Source organism: Monomorium pharaonis, chromosome 6 (assembly GCF_013373865.1).
Source record: "Monomorium pharaonis isolate MP-MQ-018 chromosome 6, ASM1337386v2, whole genome shotgun sequence".
Lineage (NCBI taxonomy): Eukaryota > Metazoa > Arthropoda > Insecta > Hymenoptera > Formicidae > Monomorium > Monomorium pharaonis.
Window position 1 is genome coordinate 1,752,918 of NC_050472.1, and position 20,254 is coordinate 1,773,171.

At 40.1% G+C, this 20,254-nt stretch overlaps 1 protein-coding gene across 2 annotated transcripts in view; it reads left to right on the forward strand.

Annotated features, from left to right (window-relative positions):
- LOC105831718 (acetylcholine receptor subunit alpha-like 1) overlaps window positions 1-20,254 on the forward strand; it is a 210,755-nt gene that overhangs the window by 126,118 nt on the left and 64,383 nt on the right. The gene's annotated exons all lie outside the window — the stretch shown is intronic.

The following is a 20,254-nucleotide window of genomic DNA, read 5'->3' on the forward strand; positions in this document are numbered from 1 at the left end:
GTTAGTTGTAGAGCGCGGGGTTAGACAGGCCGCTCGTAATCGGTGATAATCGACCACAACGCACACGATGATGTAGAGACAAGTGTAAATAGAAGCAGGAGGAAGAACGTGGCGTTACTGGATCCCGAAATTCACGATTACGAGTGTCGCGCGCTAAATCGAACCCCGCGAGTCCGCAGATCGATCGCGTCGCCTCAACTTACAATAGCGCGATCAGCCGGAAGTTCAAAGTATCCGGCGATCGTCAAAATTATTATTTATTACCGTAGATTCTTGTTGTCATAAAAGCGGAGAAGGGCGAACTGAAAGAGAATTTTGGCGCAGTCGTAAGCGCATAGATATTTACGATAATTGTAAGTATTATTGAAAAGTATTATTGAAAGATATAATGAGAACGCCGAGCATTTTGGTCCATGTTGAGCTCTCCCCGATAGCTCGGAAAGCTCGAACTGTTATATAAGTTATATAAAAGTTACGTAATTGAAGTCTATAAATCGGAATCGAACAAACTGTAGAATTGAGTTAACACCCATACAGTTGAATCGTTAATGTTGCATTAAATTACTCGATTGTTGTACATTGTTGCACAATTTGCGGCAATGTTATATCGACGATGATCAAAGGCGCGGCATTCAAATATCAACAGTGAGCAGGTATTTTATTTGAAACACAATCTTGCACAATTATTGTATAGAGGCATTTTCTTTTTCGTTATTTTGCCGGATTTTAGATTGCGTTATGGGAATCGTGTACAGTTACATGAAAGCTATATAACTCGAACGGTGGAATTGCATAAATATTAAACGATATTCGATCGCGCATCATCGCCATCAAAGGTCAACGAAACATATAGACGATGTGTCGGAAGAGTCGAGCACCCTTCTGTCCCTTCCACGAGATCTCTTCACCCCGTAAATGTTGCCAGAAAGTCCCAATCACGCGTCTTCCTATAATCGAACTATATTCCTGCATTATGAAAAATAAGAAAAACGAAAGATTCACGTGCGGAAGTGAGACAAAGGTTTCGGAGTTTCTTGATAAATTCTTTCAGTCAGATTTGACGAAAAGCTCGATCTGTAAATGGAAATTTCGGACGAGCAACTTTCTTCCGGCATTTTCGGTGATAATCACTTTTTTATTTGATTACTGTCGTATATTTATATTCTTATTTCACGCGGATTTTAATGTAGAATTTCAGTTTATAACGTTTTTTTCCTCGCAATATGTTGCTTTGGAAAAACTGCAAAAAAGGCTGCGACGTTTACATTTTCCGTAGCATTAAAATTTTAGGAAAATCGAAGGTGTATATTATAAACATGAATGTGTCGTAATTAACAGATATTTCTGCACGCCAGGTTATCATCACAATTAATATACCGCATGACAATATATATCAAGTCGGGGACAAATTGGGTCGTGAGATGATTGCGATTGCTTCCCAAAATCAGCGATTTCCGTTTTTATTTGTCGTTCACTGCTACCTCTGTCATTTTACACGTTCCGCGCGTCCGGGATAGTTTCATTACACTCGCCCTGGCAGTAACGTAGCTTCGCCGATGTAATTGAATTTTTCAGTCACCTCAGCCTTTGGCAGGAACGTGATTCATTAGTAGTGCAAACGGCGATGGAAAATTAGGACGCGAGTGTAAGGTAAACGAACGGATGGACGAACGAACGAACAAACGAACGAACGAACGAACGAACGAACGAACGAACGAACGAACGAACGAACGAACGAACGAACGGACGGACGGACGGACGGACGGACGGACGAAGGACGGAACACCCGTGGATTAGGTAAGTAAGTTCTGATTTTGTGCTCCATGAGCGACCAAAATTTCAGAGATCACGTTTTGTGTGGATTTTCTCCCGCGTTATTTCCCCTGCTACTTTCTTCAGTTTATTCTCGATGTTTCATTCACGTAATGGCATGAGAGTTCGAGGACGCGGACGCGTTCGATTAGCGAAATTATCTTGATAATCCAACTTTATTGCACGGAAAGAGTTACGTATAAAATGATGGAATTTGTCGGTAGTTTTGTAATTTAATACGCTTTACGTATTCGATTGTTTATAAAGTATTACGCTGTTAATTACAGGAAGGAAAAATCATATATCAGGGAAACGTCAATATTAAAGAAAGTGTAACGCTACACACGAACTTATGATTCAAGAATGAAATTAGCAGAAATATTTCTTATCAGATTTTTATTAATTATTTTTTAATTACAATCATTATTACTTTTATTTATATTTGTACCTTTGGTTATGCGTTTCTTCTTATTATTTGCAAAATCGCCGCAAGTGCATCGGTCCGGATCTTTACAAATGTGATGCAGTTTGGACATGCTCCAAAGTCTTTCCCGTTCTTGTGCATCTCTCTAGATTTACACATCGAGCGTGGAGTCACGTCGTCTCGTCCGCAGGATAAATGAAGAACACGAGGACACGTATATGAGCACGGTAGCACTTGTAGTTGTCTTTGATCGTTTAGGAAATTGCATCGCAAATTCCATTTTTGCAATGCTCGAGACTATTACGTACATGTACAGAGTTTATCGCACATGCTGTCTGCGTATGCGATATATAAGCGGATGAAGAAGATGGGTCGTAGCGCTTCGTGAAATTTTATTGCTCCTGATTTTTCGTTTCCCGTTGTATTTCATGACATCGGCTTTGCAACGCATCGAACTATTGAGAATAATGTCATTTATTTGAACTGGCGAGCAATTAACAATTGACTTATAAATTGAGTAATTAATAGTTGAATTATAAATGATACAAGCTTGAGAGCTTTTCCAAAGAATCAAGTTTCCGGAACGTGAGTAAATAACAAGATCGTATTCTTCGCTTACTTCGTAGTAATAAAACTGTATTTTAACTCAATTATACCGGAATGTTTAATTGTTGAGAATTAAGGGATTGAAAATGGTGCCCAATTAAATTTTCGCCGAGGACGCGTACTTACAATTACCGAGGAATCTAGTAGCCAAGACAACGGAGCGCGACACTTGAGGTATCAAGTACCACTGGACGGTTTACATTTGCATTTAATTTTGTTACACGTAGCTTATTGTGATAATGTAAAAACAGGCGGTTGAAGACGAAATTTCTTTCGTTGAGGGAGGTAAGGAGGCGAAAGAGACATCATCTATTAATCCAAAATTAAAAGCGACGAACAGTAATTTTGCAGTACTCTGTACACGTGCTGATGCGCTATGGTAGATTGATATTATTTAACAGATCATGTGCAGCGTTAAATTGCGCTGTGATCATCAACGCATGCATTCAGAGGAGACAACAGTTGAATAGCAATTGAATCGCTATCGAATCTGATTCGTCGAATCTAGGGGTACATGTCAATAACATTCAATTGCCGTGCGATCGTTCTCGCCGTTGAATGCATCCATCATTGAGCTTTAACGTCGGCGTGCTTAACGAACTCACAAACGCGATATATCCGTTCGTACTCAAAGTAAACGGAGGAGAGACGACGAGAGGGTACAGAAATAATAAGCGATTGCGCATCGCGCAAGAAAAATCAGTCTTCCTATCTTGAAACTCTTATTTTCTCGCAGCCCTCACGCATCTGCGAACTGTCGGATTGCATTATTATAGTGTATTGTACCACGTATACACGTGAAAATATTAGAGATTGTATAAACTCGTGTATATACTTACGCGCATGGGGTAGGTCGTTAAGTAGCTTAATAAATTGTAAGGAATATATATACTTCGCGTAAGTAAGTTTTAGGTAGACCTCTTTGGATTGTGGCCCACTCGCACATGTAGAGGACATCTACTATCGAAGCTTGTGAGACACGCGTGCAGTTATTTTTAATCATCGACTCGACAGTCCAATTTTTAAAAGCGTTTGAAACGGTAATCGGTAGAATAAAAATTCATTTACGTCACTGACGTATTTGATGGAACATTTTTCAAGAAAATTCGATGGTATTAAACGATTTGCGAGCTTAAACAGCGCAACATAATTCTAATAATTATTATAGAATCAATCGTTTTGTGATTTATGAAAAAGCGGACAATTAGCCGGAGTAGATATTTGGCGCTAGCAAAATCGTAATAATCCTTCAGTCAGTAATAAGCGGAAATTTGGTATACCAATATTTGCTGCAATAACAATTTGCGCGTGCTATGCGAAATGTTGCAATTAATTCTAGATATTTTGTGACATTACAGACATAATATGCTGTGTGTGACGTGTCGAACCTGGTTTCGAAAGCTAATCGATTTAAACGAAATATCATCTCGGAAAATTGTTTGTTAATATTTTACGCTCTTTTGTATTCGGGGGAAAAACAAGGAAATATAATTTTGTAAAGCGACGATAAATTCTTATATTATTATTATTATTAATGATTATAGACTAAATTTAATGTATAATCTTTTGATTATTGAATTGAATTTTTACATACACAATTAATAATAAATCTAATCGATCACATAGCTACGGTCAAGCTATCTTGCAAGCTAAAGATGTCTTCTCTAAAAAGATTATATGTTAAAGAAATTGTAAAGGAAATGTGGGTCACAGTCGCAAAACGCTCAATGAAACAAACACTTATTATCAGAAGCTCAAGGAGTTCCACGAAGCATTCTTGTCTGGCCGATCTCGGGGTGATCTGAGAAAATTGTGGAATGGAGAAAGGGTTTGTTATAATGGAGATTGGCGTTTTGCCTTCGTTCGGCGTAAACATTATTTATCACTAATGCTTTACGATGCATTGAAGACTTCCGTAGCATTTTCAAGGAAAAGATGGCACGAGAAAAAAATTGAAAAGAAGGAAGAAAAACGGAAAAAGCTCGAGCCATTTATAAATAAATTTACAATAATGGACGAGACAAAGAAATTGTGTGCGATTACGTGTATATAAAAATTTTCCATTTTCATCGCTACAATATTTTTGTCTTATTTTTTTATCATAAAATGGCGCGTTTACTCATTGCTTCGTGTTGCAGTTCAATAAATCGATAGTACAGTTTATTTAATTTTTTATCGTCGAGCAGAGCACGTTGTAATTAGAAATACTTTCGATTCGATTAAAGCTCTCTTTAAAGTAACAGGCTTCTTTCTTTTTTTAATATTTTCTTTCATGACACAACTTATTAATTAAAACATAATGACGTATAATGAAAAGACAAAAATGTACTTTAATTACTTTGACATCATCGTATGCGATAGGTTTTTCAAATTTATATAATACATACTTATATAATCTACTTTATTATATTGCACAATTGAACATCAGAAATGCGATTTGATGAAGTATTTTACGATTCATACCAACAAATATTTGTAATTTGTTTGAGATTTTGATTAAAATTGTTAAAATCTAAAATCACAAATTAAAAATAAGAAATATTATTAACACGTTTATGCAGATTTAGCCGAACTTTTTTTACTGCACTCGCAAAATCGTCAAGAAGTCCCAACTTCTCTCCAGATTCGCAAATTTGTTTCCTGATGTGCGAACAAATCCTCATTGCTCACATAAGTCTGGCTCCTCTTCCGGCACGAGATTACATTGTGACTAAATATAATATAGCTAACTAAATATAAGGCTATATATAAATAAAAAGCGGACAAAATATTTCCGCTTATGACTATTAAAATAGTGCCAAATCAGTAGCGATATCGCGTAAGTTTCTGTAAATGTTTTGCAGAATTGTAACTTATGCGATATAGGAAACAATTCCAATTAATGGATAAAGATTTGTATATAAACATGTTTATAATTCTTTTTAAGAATTCGCATGTACGTTCCATAATCAAAGGTTTCTCCCTTCATATTTTTCTTAATAATTTTATTCGAATATAAAAAAATTAATCTTTTATATCTACTAATACGTAAAGTGTAACGGTTGCTACGTTATCTTTAGAGACATTATAAACATTTCTATTTATTAAACGTTAGCAGTCGCGTGTGAAAAGCGAAGAAGTTTATTTGCGATAATCATAGTGTAGCGAGTCGTTTCTCGCTTGTTCCTCGAAAGGGCGTCTTCGAATTAAGATCAAGCGTCCTCTTTGACGGTCGTCCTCGCACAATCTTTCGCGACGAGCATCTTTGAGACCGCAAACGTAGCTCTCGAGCGTTCGAGAACGTAGGTCATTAACGCGAGGCGAGGCGTCGATCAAGGCGGACACTTAGCAGAGAATTACTATCGCATGTCTTCCTGTAAGTACCCTTCGACTTTATGAGACTCTTTGTGCGCGCCAATTACCTTTCGAAGAATCGTACCTTTCGCGGCGATGAAGCTGCGCGGTGGAAAAAGGGGGGAAAACGGGCAGAAAGCATCAACGATGAGAGGCTGACAAAGTGATTGTTCTTCCATCGCTTCGTCGCGATAGAAGCCTTTTTGCATAATTCTCGTTTGTACGTTTCGCCCTTCCTGGAGTGGTCTTCGCAGCTGCGTTCGATCGCGAGACCGAGAGCGAGTGCACTGTCGGATATTTTCGGTGACAAGAATAATGCACGGTGCACCGTGACAGATCTGGTTGACAAAACGTTGCGAGTTTCCGGCAAGTTGTCAGAAACGAGAGAGAAAAAAAGTGGACTGAATTACTTCCCACAAAGCCATCGATCGGCGGGATTGCGACGGTAATTCGAAAGATCACGATCCAGAAGATGAATTATTTTAAAAACGAGAAACGAGAAAGAAGAATGGCATATTTATCTGATTTAGTTTGTTCGTTTCGCCCTTCTTGTTGTCTAAGTGAAGATTGGAGATTAAACCACCGTGCATGACTGCTCAACGTAGCCGCTTCCCATTGGATGATGAAGAGCTCCATTAAGCCCGAGCGTAGTAGTTTTGATGTTGGTTCAGCTTGAAAGACATATTTACTTACCGGTTGATTTACTTATGCTTCCACTTCGAACGGAGCTCCGCGCTGCAAGTAAATAAATTACCTATCTCGCGTCACATAGAGAAGACGAAACATAATATTCCGTTGAAGTAAAAGCTACTTAAAGCAGTCACAACAATTTAAGGCAATTAACTCTTTCTCAAAGAAAATAACGAGCCCAAAGAGCACAACGGAAACTGGATTTGCTTTAATTCAAGTAGAACTTCCACCCGGGATTAAATTTAAGCAGTCCGGGTATAATCAGCTCAGAAGAGAAGAGGAACAAACGCAGTCTTCAGCAGGAAGTGGATTCCTCGTTCACTCGGACTCGTCTCTCCCGCCGAAACGTTTGCTCGAGAAACGAGAGACGGGGGACGGGAGCAGCGAAAGAAGATTCACGAGGCAAAGCGTCGCGTTCTTCTTCCGTGTCATCGTCGCGCGATGCTTCTCGTCGAAAACTACGAGTTCGTAGGGAGGACGCGAATGCGCGCACGACCATTTCACGCCGCTCTGTTTCAGCCAGATGGTACCGCTCCAGAGATAATCGAAACAAATTCGACCAAACGCACAGACTGCCGAAATAGGAAATAAACAGCCTCTCTTTCTTTTTTTTTTTACCGCCGATCGGGGTAGCGCGAGGAGAGCCGAGAACTGTAATCCAAACAGTTACGGAGAGTATTTCGACCAAGATACCAACTGCCTATATCTTGAGGATACCATCGTCTCGCGACAGAGCTTCATCAAAGATCAACACGGCGGCGGAGGATATCGCTCACGCCCGTCTCGATCTTCTCCCTCGAGTCCCCCTTTACACGCTTTCTCTCAGGAACGGAGACGGTCGACGAGGAGGCGCTCAAGCGAACGCAAAGGTGTTTCTTTGTGCGAAACGATGTCACATACGCTGTTTTTCCTTGTCGTTACACGAGTATTTTTCCGCCGAATTTCCTCGGCGAGCGTTTCGTCAAAGGAGGAGCTTTCGTCAACGACGTTTCTCGCGAATCGCCCGTGGCTGCTCGGCGATCAGGAGGATTTTTGACGCGAGCAAAGCGGAAGGAGAGTCCAAGTGCCGAGTCGCTGTTCACATATGTCGCGAAAAGACATACGGAATTTTCTTCGAGCCTCTCTTTCTTTTTGCAGCTGGTTTTTCCCCCTCCCCCTACCCCGTGCTTTCGCCGCCGCGAAAGGCGTTGTTGGTGACGTCGCTACTATTGTCAGTATAGCGATAACCGCTGTCTTTGTAAAGTGACTGTCATTGTTACACGCTGTTACTGTTATCCATTGTGTCGTCGCGTCGCCAGCTTTCGACGCGTACCGATGACGGACGCGTGTCCTCGGGCGTGTCCGAAGGGCGGACATGAACGCGCCCGGTCCTCTCGTTGCCGGCGGTTTCGCGACTCACCGATTATGCTGGCCGCACGCAAACAAACGTCACTTGAGAGACGAAATTCAAGCTATCAGTCGGAAACAGTTCACTGAACGCGCGGACGCTTTTTAGAATAACGGAATAGCCTGACTATGATCAATTACCTGCGGTCAGGCGTGTACGAATGTGCGAAACGACGAATTTCACTGCTACTGTAACCGCGGGAGCGTACGCGCGTTCAGGTGCACGCACGTGTGCATGTGTATCCCTCGCGCTTTTCCGTGCCGGCGTGTAACTGTTGACATTTCGTTTAACATGCAATAAATATATCGAAACGATTTAATGAATCATCAGAGCCATAAATGGACAGCGCGTCGTTTTGGTAACGCGGATTAAAAGCTGAATGAAAATGGCCGATCCCGAACACACCCACGGCTGAGTACAATTTGTTGTGGATGTATTATCCCTAGATGTAATTGTAATTAAGCAACGGGAGGACCGAGCATGCGACGCGACGTTCTTTTGTGCGTTCGAAAAAGTATACGTGTATTACTTCGTATACGCGCGATTAATCGGAATTTCATCGACGGTTGCGGATTACGAGAGAGAGAAAGAGCGATCTCGACGGCGAATCGACGGAATCGATAGGATGCTGCGCGTGTGTGTTGGAGCGCGATTAAGAACGAGAATTATCTCGCGTAATCGAGGGAGACGGCGAAGGGCGAGGCGCGCCCTATATTGTAGTCGCCGAGTGAACATTTCCGGGGACTGTCCAAGTCCCTTCGAGCGATCGACCGGATTTAATCGAAATCTTTGCTCAACGTTGTGTATGTGTTACTTAACGCTAAAACGAAGTTATTCTCTACAGTTATTCTCGAAGGATTAAACTACAAACGCGGCCATGTGATTGTCGACGGGGGATGATGAACATTTAATCACACCGACCCCGCGTGTGCGCGAGAGCCGAGAGAGACATTGTTATCATTTTATCGGACCGACGTCTGCCGTTTGTAAATGCAAGCGACGTAGTGTATGTATCATCGGACGCGACGAGGCCGTGATGTCCGAGTGGTAGATGAGAATATTAGAAAACTAGACGATATCTCAATATTAATGATTGTAATAAATGAACAATATAAGAGTAAAAACACCGTAAAAATACCGTAACGATAAGAATAATAAACGTATAGTAATAATAGTGATAAATAGCGAATAATAATAATAACAATAATAAAACTAACGAGATAATTATAATAAAAATTAAGGATGACACATTGAACAACAATATTAAAAATAATAATTCTTACCCCTAGAGTGCTAATTAAATTCAAGATAAGAAAAATATTACGACATACTGTTAATAATTATCGTAAATGATTATTAGTAAAGGAAGAGGAACTCATGTAAAATTGATAGTATTGTTAAGACAATCAGACTTTTATTGCTCCGGCCACGAAGCAGGGCCATCCATGAATATTTGTTGCTGAGTTTGCCAGCGGCGAACGATGGAGGAGAATACGAGGAAAAATGTATCGACTCCTTCCCCCCCCCCCTTTTTTTACAAGTTTCCGACGTAGAAGGGAGATAAACGGAAGCAGGAGTAAACGAGTGAAAGTCAGGCTAACGAGTGAAAAATGAGAGCAAGTGGAAGAGAACGATACAGGCCGGACCTTCGACGCAACCTCCTCCCCTGCATTCACCCATGCCATTCGTTCCTCGTTTTCGACGGAAGAGCAAATGCAAGAAGGGACACGCGAGGTAGACCGAAAGCGAAACGAGCGGAGGAGCATTCTAGGAGGATGCGGCACGCGAGATGGAAGTACGCGAGTGCGTCGTTCAGTGTGCCGCGGGACATCATTTTTGTACGTCTCACATTTTCTACGATTAAACGAAACGCGAAAAAGAAGAAAGACTACAAAAAGAGAAGAGGAAAGGGAGATTTTAAGGAAGCGTGCAGCAGAGCCGGCCGATGAGTGTCATCATCGCTGTTGTGATTTTCGCGGCGCCGGTGATTTTTTTCTCGCCCTAACCGGGATTCCCCGCAGGGGTGATTGGCGACACGCCGTCTCGGTTCTTCGCGGCCCGTTCCGGTCAGCGTATTTCGTTTCCTTTGCGAGCGGGCCGAAAGGATGCGGGAAGATGTCCGTGCATATTTTGCATCGCACGAATACACACACACACATACATACATACATACATACATACATACATACACATTCGCACCTATGCGCAAGTGCACAAAGTATCGCCGCAATCGTGCGCTTTCTTCCCGAATCGCCGATAGCGCGCGTCGCATTAAAGGTATTAAAATTATAATTCTTGAATTATTGGTGGTTTTAACGAGTGGCACTTGAAGGAAAGGGGTGGATTAGAAAATCTCTTAATTGATCTCGAATAAACTTTATTTTCAAAGTGTACAGTGAGGGGTCGATGAAAAACGTTTTTAACGAGGTGAATTGAAACGCGGTCTTAATGGAATCTTCGTTAATGAAAGACCGAGTCCGGGCGTCTGTAATCGAGAGAAAGCGTGCGATTTTCGATACGCACACACATACATGTAAGAATTGATACCAAATCTGCATTATGAATCCCTGCGAAAGGTCATACGCACACCAAGCACAAGTTAGAGATGATAATCGATATTTTTCAGTGGAAATAGCTGGCGAAAATTGAGGATGCTTCCAGTGAGAGATAGAGATGACGAGCATCGACTATTTCCTAATGAATCATCGCCATCCCCGTGATAGATGTGTCGCCATCCTTACGTGTATTTATACGCGATGGAACGGAAGGTAGGCGGTTTTACCGGAGACGACGTTCATTCGCGAATAATCGAGCCGTTCTTGTTCGGTCACATCACGTCGTTTCTCTTTCACGTATGGAGAATAGATTTCACGGCCGACGTGAAACCGGCGTGGTGGACCGAAAGAATTTTTTTTTTCGATTCGCCGATCGTCAATCGCGTTCAACATTTTTTCGACACAGACGCGCATGGATATTCTGATTCACTCTGTACGTACGCGTATTCATATATACACACAATATAAATATATATATCGCGAGAAAGGAAGAGAAATCCTTCCTCGTCGCGTAGCGACTTTTCGCTTGGACGGAGGACTTCTGAAACTAAAAGTAAGCGGAGGGGGAAGAACGGCCCGCTTTTTTTTTTTTTTTTTTTTTTTTTTAATGGAATCAATACCGATAGGAGTCGGTCTCGATCGATAGACCGACGAGGTTCCGTGCACCGTCGTAATTTCGTCCGCGAATCTTGCCAACGGGAGTGGAAGCGATTTCTTTGCAGCTAGCGATGGTCCCGGGCTAACGTCCACATCGGACGCAACGACATCGTTTGCGCGTCGGATAATTGTCACGGGAATGGGAGATACATCGGTAATTAGGAATCACCAGGTCACCAAGTGAGCGTCAAGAATTTTCTTCAGCCCTAGGTACGAAAATTCCTTCCAATCCATTTCCTTTTTCGTGTCTCGACACATCCAGCGTGTTTCCGGGTCATAAAGATGCCGTCACTTCTCTCGGACACGAAGAAGTTTAATTCTATTAATGCACATATCTTGTCTCACACTAGCTATAACGTAAATATTACGATCGCATCTTCGTTTACGTGTGTCCGCGACGCAGACACGTCACCGTAATATAATGTAAGTGAAGGAGAGCGTTTCACTTTTTTTACACTTAGACAAATAGACATAATTTAGGAACGAGAAAGTTGACGGTGAGTAATACGCAAACTTCCTTTTTTTGAGAGCGAGCAGGACTCGATAACCTGTTATCTTGTTGGTGTATCTCGCGTGCAAGGATGTTGGTAGCATCATCGCTAGAAGGAGACCAGTTTTAAACTCCCCTTTGGGCCCTTCCGACCGAAACTCCGACGCGCTCCCGTTCTCCTTTCCTCTCCGCGTTCCGCACTCCTTCTCATCCAGTTCTTCCCTTTTTTTTTTCCTTTGGCGATTTCGACGAGCGAATCGCGCGCTTCGTACGCGCCGCGCCGCTCGGAAGGCACGACTACGACGTTACGTTAATTAGGTATCGAAATAACGAGCGTTTAAGGGGAATTAAAGGTAAAACGCAGATAATGAACGCATGTTATATACGTATATACGTACATAGTCCGTACATACACGAGCGTACAACACGTATGCTCTTACACTTTATTACATATATATACATACACACGTACACAGAGAGAAAGAGAGAGAGAAAGAGAGAGAGAGAGTAACACGCGGTCATACATACGCGTAACGTGTAATACACGAAGAATAAGAGGAAAAAAGGAATATACGAGCGTTTTGTTATATCCGTAATACATAGGCGAACGTGTGTTAATAAGAGAGTAAACGTATCGAATCTACAGTTAAATGTTTACGATAAAATTACGGGTAATTAAGAAATTCTAGATTTTTTCTAACTAATCGAATCGTACGGCGGACTCGTGCCAATCCTCTAGATTTACGACCTAAAACGAGATATACAAATGGAGATGGAGCTGTTATCCTATATATTAAGTCAGCTTGAAATATATTTCATTACATGTATTTATCGGACGTGAGTGTTGCGTTCTACATGCGTGCGTGAGAGTGAACCGTACGCTTGCATGCATGGGAGGTGCGTGGGGTTTGTGTGCGTGTGCATGTTTGGTGTATGACAAAAGTGATGGAACGATAAAAGTACGAGACGCCGAAGCGCAGAGAATGTGCAAGGGAATGATTTTTTTAGGCAAGAAACGCGCGCCGTGGAAAACACGCGACGAGTGGCAAGAGCAGCGAAAGGAACCGGCAGGCAATTACGGTACGCGTCTCTCATTTGCCTCGTTCATTTCGCAGCTCACGTCGGTCGGCCGCGTGTTTGATAACGACGAAATTGATTTTTACATGGATACGAAATTTTAATCTTGTTTGTAGGACAATAAATGCTTTCGCAATTTAAACGAGCGAGCATACATGACGAGGATGTAACCGAATGATTACGAATTGCGAGAATATATATTACATAAGTTCTATATACTATTATTTACATCGCATCTTTTTCAAGTTGCTATATTCAGCAATAATTGTCTTAGAAATTCCAAATGAATTTCCCCCAAAAATCTCATATGTTGTAAATTATTTGTGTTATTGGTGTCTGGAGTATGTAATTCTCATTACATTTTAAAGTGAAGATGAATCGATCGGCCGAATTGCAAATCGGCACAAAATACTTTGCTGATAATTGCATGTGCAGTTTTTCGGCTGTTTATATGCTATTGCATTTCGGTATTTTTGCGCTATCGATATTTGCACGTTAATGATTCTTATATATTATTTCGCAGTCACAGAAAATTAGCAATCAATTTATAGTGGGAACGTTCGTGTTTTATTCATGAGATCATTGGAAATGTATGTGATCATGTGTAACAAGAATGATAATTCTACATGTGCGTTAAATTTAGGAAATTTGCAATTGTGATAAATCGGCATTTAAATGACGAAATACTGGCCATAAAGAGCGTGCCAACTTTTAAATCGATTATTTTGATGCGTCATTAAGCATGATAAGCGAAAATGCAAAAGCATGAAATTTATTGAATTGGTTTTTGCTGGAGATTAATTACACAAGTAATTTTAAAAAAGTATCGATTAGCTCGTAGATAGTTTTTGTTTTTTATATTAGTTGCATATATAATAATTATTGAAAGATTGTTAAGTTTATCACTCCGTGATAATCATAATGTGATATACTTCATACATTAGAAAAATGTGATAAGTCAGAGTTTTGTAGATTACTATATTATAGCATAATAATTTATGTAATTAATTAATTTTTGTTGTACTTTTTTTTTACACTTAAAGTTCGCGTCGATGATAATACTCTTATCAGATGTTAAATGTATGGTGACCATATTTTTTATTGATCTTTTTCATCCGTTATATTATTCAATTAATCAAGTTTGCACAATTATATCGTCATTTTCAGCAAATACGATTAACTTGATAAGGTATTGTAATGATGAAAGTACACAGTGACATTTTCTAAAGATGCAACTGTAATAAAAAGTGGATGTTCAAGAAACAGCGTAACAGAAGGCAGAAAATGCTATTTCTCAGCAGAATTATCCCGAAGAATTTAAAAGGATAGGTCACCGTATATCATCTGCGCCTTTAAGGGGTTTATTTATTTCTTTTTGCTATTTTCTCGATTTCGTGACTACATCGAGCTCGCGCGTCGCGTGTCGTCACGTCACCGCTACTATCTCATTATCGGTATAGTATTTATATTACCGCTGTATAGAGAGAGAAGAGAGAATGAGAATGAGAACGAGAACGAGAATGACGAGAAAATGAAACGTTTAATTAATCGGCGTTGTAACGAGGGAAATGAAACAATTATTGCTATACATATGTATATACGGTGCGAAACGGAGAGAAGGGATACGAAAGGGTTGAGAAAGCGAGGGGAGATAGAAAATATTTCTCGCCGCCACTGGTCATTGCGGATCATTATACGATTACGACAATTATTATTATTGTAATCGCTATTATCCTATTATTGTAACTATTATTATTATTGTCATTGAATATTATTAGCGAGGATTATTATCGTTCTGGCGAGTCGCGATACCGAGCGAACGACGTAGATGACGGAGATCAATCGGTGGAGGCGTAAAAAGGGGTGCGTAAGGGCGAACGATAAGAGGAATGTACGCGGGACGAACAGCGATCAAGATTGTGAAGAGAGGCAAGGCGCGCGTGATAAGAGGCGCGAAAATTTTGGGAAGGAGGAAAAATTTGTTTTAAATAAACAACGAATCACCGAGATTTCTACATTTTTGACATGCCGATCTCTCTGTCTATCTGTTTGTCTATCAGTCTGTTCGTCTGTCTGTCTGTTTGTCCGTCGTCTGTCCGTCTGTCTGTCTGTCTGTCTGTCTGTTTTTTGCGTCTGTGTCTGTTGTGTCTCAGAAACGAGTGCCACCTGCCCAACATGCGTCCGTTATGTTTCTTGTTACTTGATCTTTGCATCTAGTGCTGCATCCGGGTGCGCGCGGGCATTTTCTCTTTGGACGAGTTGTAGTATCGAAGACTCGCCGACGAACATTCGCAAATCGCATCGACGATTCTCGCAATTAAGCCCTCCTCTCCCTCTCTCTCTCTTTCTCTTTCACCAAATTGCGAGACGGCCGTCTTTGCGAATGACTCGGTATTCGAATATCGATGTCGGCTTACGGACGAACATTTGTGATTTGTACATATTTTTGCGACACATTGTTGTCATTTAATCAGATCGGCGCCACGTTTCTTATTCGATATTTGAATACTCGAATTCGAATTCGGACATAGCAATTTCTGTCTGGCGAGTCGGGATATCGGTTGTCCCAGTGAGTTATGCGAATATATAATTTCATTCATTCGAGATTCTTTGAATAATTCAATCACTTCAATTTTGGGTTTTAGAGAATTGTTTGATTTGGCGATACTTTGCGGCATCAATGTTAATGCGAATCCACATTTTTCAGCGAAAAGATAGTGGCCATCATTTAAAAAACGATGCGAAATTTTTATCCTTGAATTTATTATGCATTATCAATGCATCGTACACGCACATCGAAATATTCGAGTTATATATAACCGATCATCATGCATTGATCATCACGAAATGTCTCGTATTAATTCGAATTATTTCGACGAATTCAGTCAGCGTAACGCAGCATAATTTGAGCCCCCGCGAGTCTGGAGCACTATTAATACCGTATGATAGATTATCTAGTAACTTTTACGACTTCTTTTATACATCCGATTTAGCGGTATCGATGCCTAATCGATATGCCGGATGTCGCGTGAGGTACTGGCAGTGAAATCACACGATTGCGAGATGCGCGACGTTATTCCTTGCCCATCGCCTTTGCAGAACTGCATTTGCGAGCAACAATAGAGGTGCAGGGTGCAACTGACACCTGCATCACAGCAAGAAATGCAAGTAAGCGATAAGGTTATTATAAGGTGTTTATTTCATAAACACATCTGTGGAATATTGCATAAATCTGAGATGCATATTTTGTTTCATTTAAATTATATCATAATAATTAAATAATTTTGATAACTTTATGAATCATGTCGAAATGGAGGAAATATGAATGAAATCTTTATCAATCTGTGTAATATCACAGTTACACTCCCATATGTTATGTAAAGAGGAAACGTGGAATATAAAAAAATTTAATATTTCTATTAAAATTTCAATAATGCCTACTTTGAACTAGCACGACAGTGTAAATGCAGTTCGCACGATAAACACGCAACACGCGAATAAGAATTTCCAGCTTGTTGCATTCATCGAGAATAATGGAACCGAGCCTCGTGGATTTGCTCGAGAATAAGCACGTTGGAGAACATGGCGGTGCGCTGTATTGTAATTCTCGTCGACGACGACGCTCGCTCCAGGCGATCGCTGGTTGTCGTCGGCGACGGTAGTGATACCTGCAATTTCGCGTGCGCGCTGCCCGTATAACGCACGTTCGGCGAAACGACGGAACTCGCTGGGGCTCAAACAGCGACGAACACATATATGCACACACACGCGCGCATGCACATAGTTACGTGAATAGGTACTCGTTGCGTTTCTATCGCGTTTCTTCCGTCACTTCATCACGAAACACACACGCCGTCTCGCACAACGTATTTACGATCGAGTCTGCTCGATCTCGCTTCGAGGGGCAAATGGCACTTAAATCCGTCTATAATTTCTCACGTAATTCCGCTCCCGAAGGGGTTAAAAAGCGGTCCGATAAGGCAAGAAGGACGCGACAGAAGAGATAAAAACTTAGCAGAAAGGGACTGGAAGAACGTGAGAGAGAGTGAGTGTTGATAGGAATATCTGAAATGGAAGAATGATAAAGTGAGAGAGCGAGAGAGAGAGAGAGAGAGAAAGAGAGAGAGAGAGAGAGAGAGAGAAGAAGCAGAGACGCTATATGTGTAAAATATTAATTACCTAATTACAAGAAGCCATTACTCTAACGGAAAGGAGAAGAAAAGAGAAACACACATTATGTATGGATAAACTAAACTAATCTATTTGTAAGCTAACGTCTACTCTACACAACTATCCACGTATGTAAAACGATTGAAATAACGAACGGTTAAAATTATTGTTTAAAAAATAATAAACGTATTGAAAAAAAAGAAAAGAATCTCGCTGACGTCAGTCATCATTGTCGCTCGCGTCTTGCATGTGTTCTGTCCCCCCCGAGAGCCGCCGTCAACATCGCTACCGAAAATCTGTGCGTACATCCATCAAACGGCACCCGGGATCTGCACCTGCCTTGTCATCGGTGACGTTCTTCCCCCGATCGGAACTTTCCCTCCGCGGCAACTTTTATTGGTAAGGCACTTTACGAGAGGGAAACCGCTGTCACGGCATAAATGAGATTAGATGAATGATAAATGAATTTCGCGCATTTCATAAAAGCTTTGATGAACATGTGAATTATCTATGCGTTCGACCAACTTTTCTCTCCATAAGCCTCTTTTCTTGAGGCAAAGCTGCCGCTGTGGCACCCGTTAATTTCGTTTCGGTGCGTCGACAGCAACAAAGTCGACGTGCCTTTCCCGCTCTTTTGTCAACGAGCTGAAAACTTCCAGATAAGAAAGACCCTTCTCCTTTTAACTTCTTAATTGCACGCTACGTAATATCACATCGCCCGCTTTACCCTCTACAGAAATTGTTTCTTTTTTCCTGCAATTTTTTCCCCGAAGTTTCTTTTCGAAGTTTTCATACGCGCACGAGATTCTCTGCGTTGTTTTTTTCCCCCGTAAACGATACAGATCCGTCTCTACGCGTTTGCTTGTTCCTTTTTGAATAGCATAAACATGCCCTTTCTCATCAAATTATGAAAATAACCGCGCTCTCGTCGCTTTGTTGAGAAGAGCTAGTGCTTTCCTGCTTAAAGCTGAAACTCGAGGACGAGGGAAGAAAAAGAAGACGGATACTCGCAGACGCGCGGTAGCGGCAAGTATAAATTCACATCAGTATCTTGAGAATTAATTGCGACGTGAGCATATAAAGAACCATTAAAGTGCTCTCTCTCGAAAAATAGGGATTAGTCTCACGGATAATAAATTCTAGTTAATTAGAATCAAGTCCTCGGAAGTTCCTTCATTGAGACGGAGCGGCATTCATGCCATACTACTTAAGATCACGGGATGGAAGCGCAACTTTATATTGATCAACCTACCGAAATAAGAGAGCAATTACCAAAGGCGAACTTTGAAACAATGCGCCAAAGAGAAATTAGAGTTTGAAGTTCATATCGAAGAGAGTGACATTAGCTATGAAAACATTTTATTAAAATTAATATCATATGTTTTATAATAATTAATAACTCCACGTATTATAAGTTAAACGCGCGGAAATCAGATGTGCAAATATATATTATTTCAATTCAAAGCTTTCTCCGTTTAATTATCGCAAAAAGATCGATTAAGTGATATAAGCTGCGTTTTATTAATTAATTTATTTTGCGTAATAGAGAGTTTTCAGAGTAAAAATGTAATAACTGCAAATAACGGTTATTACATTTTATTACTTCTGTAATATTTAATGAATGAATGTAGATATATGTATGTAGATTCAATAAAGCACGCAATTTTAAAAACTGTAATTCAATTTTAAAACTAAACAATTCAATCATGGAAATGGATTGATTAGATAAGACTGATCTTTTTAATTGCGTGTGTTATAAAATATAAAATTATAAAAATTACAAAATATTGCTTAATTCGAGGGATTGATTTAAATTTGATTCTTTAATATTTAACGATAAAAATTAAAGTTTTGCAATATCCTTGAAAGATCTTTATCAATGTTCATCAGTCAAAAAATTAAAACTTGAAATAGCATACATGTCAATAAGCAAAACGTTATAAACTTGTCGTTTTCCACGAGAAGGTTTTTTTATACAACTTTTTAAAACAGACAATTCTCTCTCTGTACGGTAGCAATAAGATTTAGAAAACGGAAATCCTCCGATCGCCGGCGTTCAGCAGAAGTTTTGTCATGTCAGACATTAATATCCTCTCACACGCGGCATGCTCGCAACGTAAAGATATGTATGTACAATACGGTAGTGACGAAAGGGACCAGCTACAAATGTCGCAGGGATCCATGCCATGTAAAGCGGCCTCTCCTCTAAGATTTATTCCGTTGTGTCTGCTTAACATACAGGTCAACTTTCGTCACGATCGAACATATTGCTGTCTACGTTGCGGTCTGTTGCAAGCAGTGAGCCAGACATAGGAAAATCCTGAATATCATCACGAAAATATTTCGTGCCTGAGATGAAACACGGTGCAATTTCACTGTAGTTTTTGGTAGACAAAAAATTATTTATATTTGAGTTGGTTATTGTAGCACGCTTAACAGGCATACTACACAGTTTATTCCAATTAGTTTGTAGATCTATTAAAAGAAGAAATATCCATAAATTTTATTTTACATCGGATTTACGTTTGATTAATCCTGTCGATGTCACTTCAATTTCAGTTCACGTTTCTATCCGATTTTCACTGAACGATAGTTGCTTTTAAACGAATCGTGTTGGTTCCAATGGCAAGTATGAAACATTGGCAGGTAGAGTCGGACGAGGATAAAATCGTGGGCAAGTTCAAAAAACTGACATGAATTTATTTCAAGGAAAATTGCTTCTTGCCAATAAATATACATTTGAAGCAAAAAGATGATACATCTGTTTGGTTGTTTAGTGTGAATAATCAAATTCTACTGTGAAACGTTTATTTTGCGTTTTGAAATATTTTATCGTTTTTTATGACATTTTCTTTTATCTATAAAATATTTGAAAAAAGCGCAAATGGTCAGATGTACTGAAAAAAGATATCTGAAAATTTATTATTATGAAACATAAATTTATTTCAATAAAGTAAATCTTTATTTAAATACGGCAAAATAAAATGTTATTTGTAACAGTAAAGCAATAAGAAAAATCGTGTATATTTAGCAAAAATGTATATTTCTTTAAT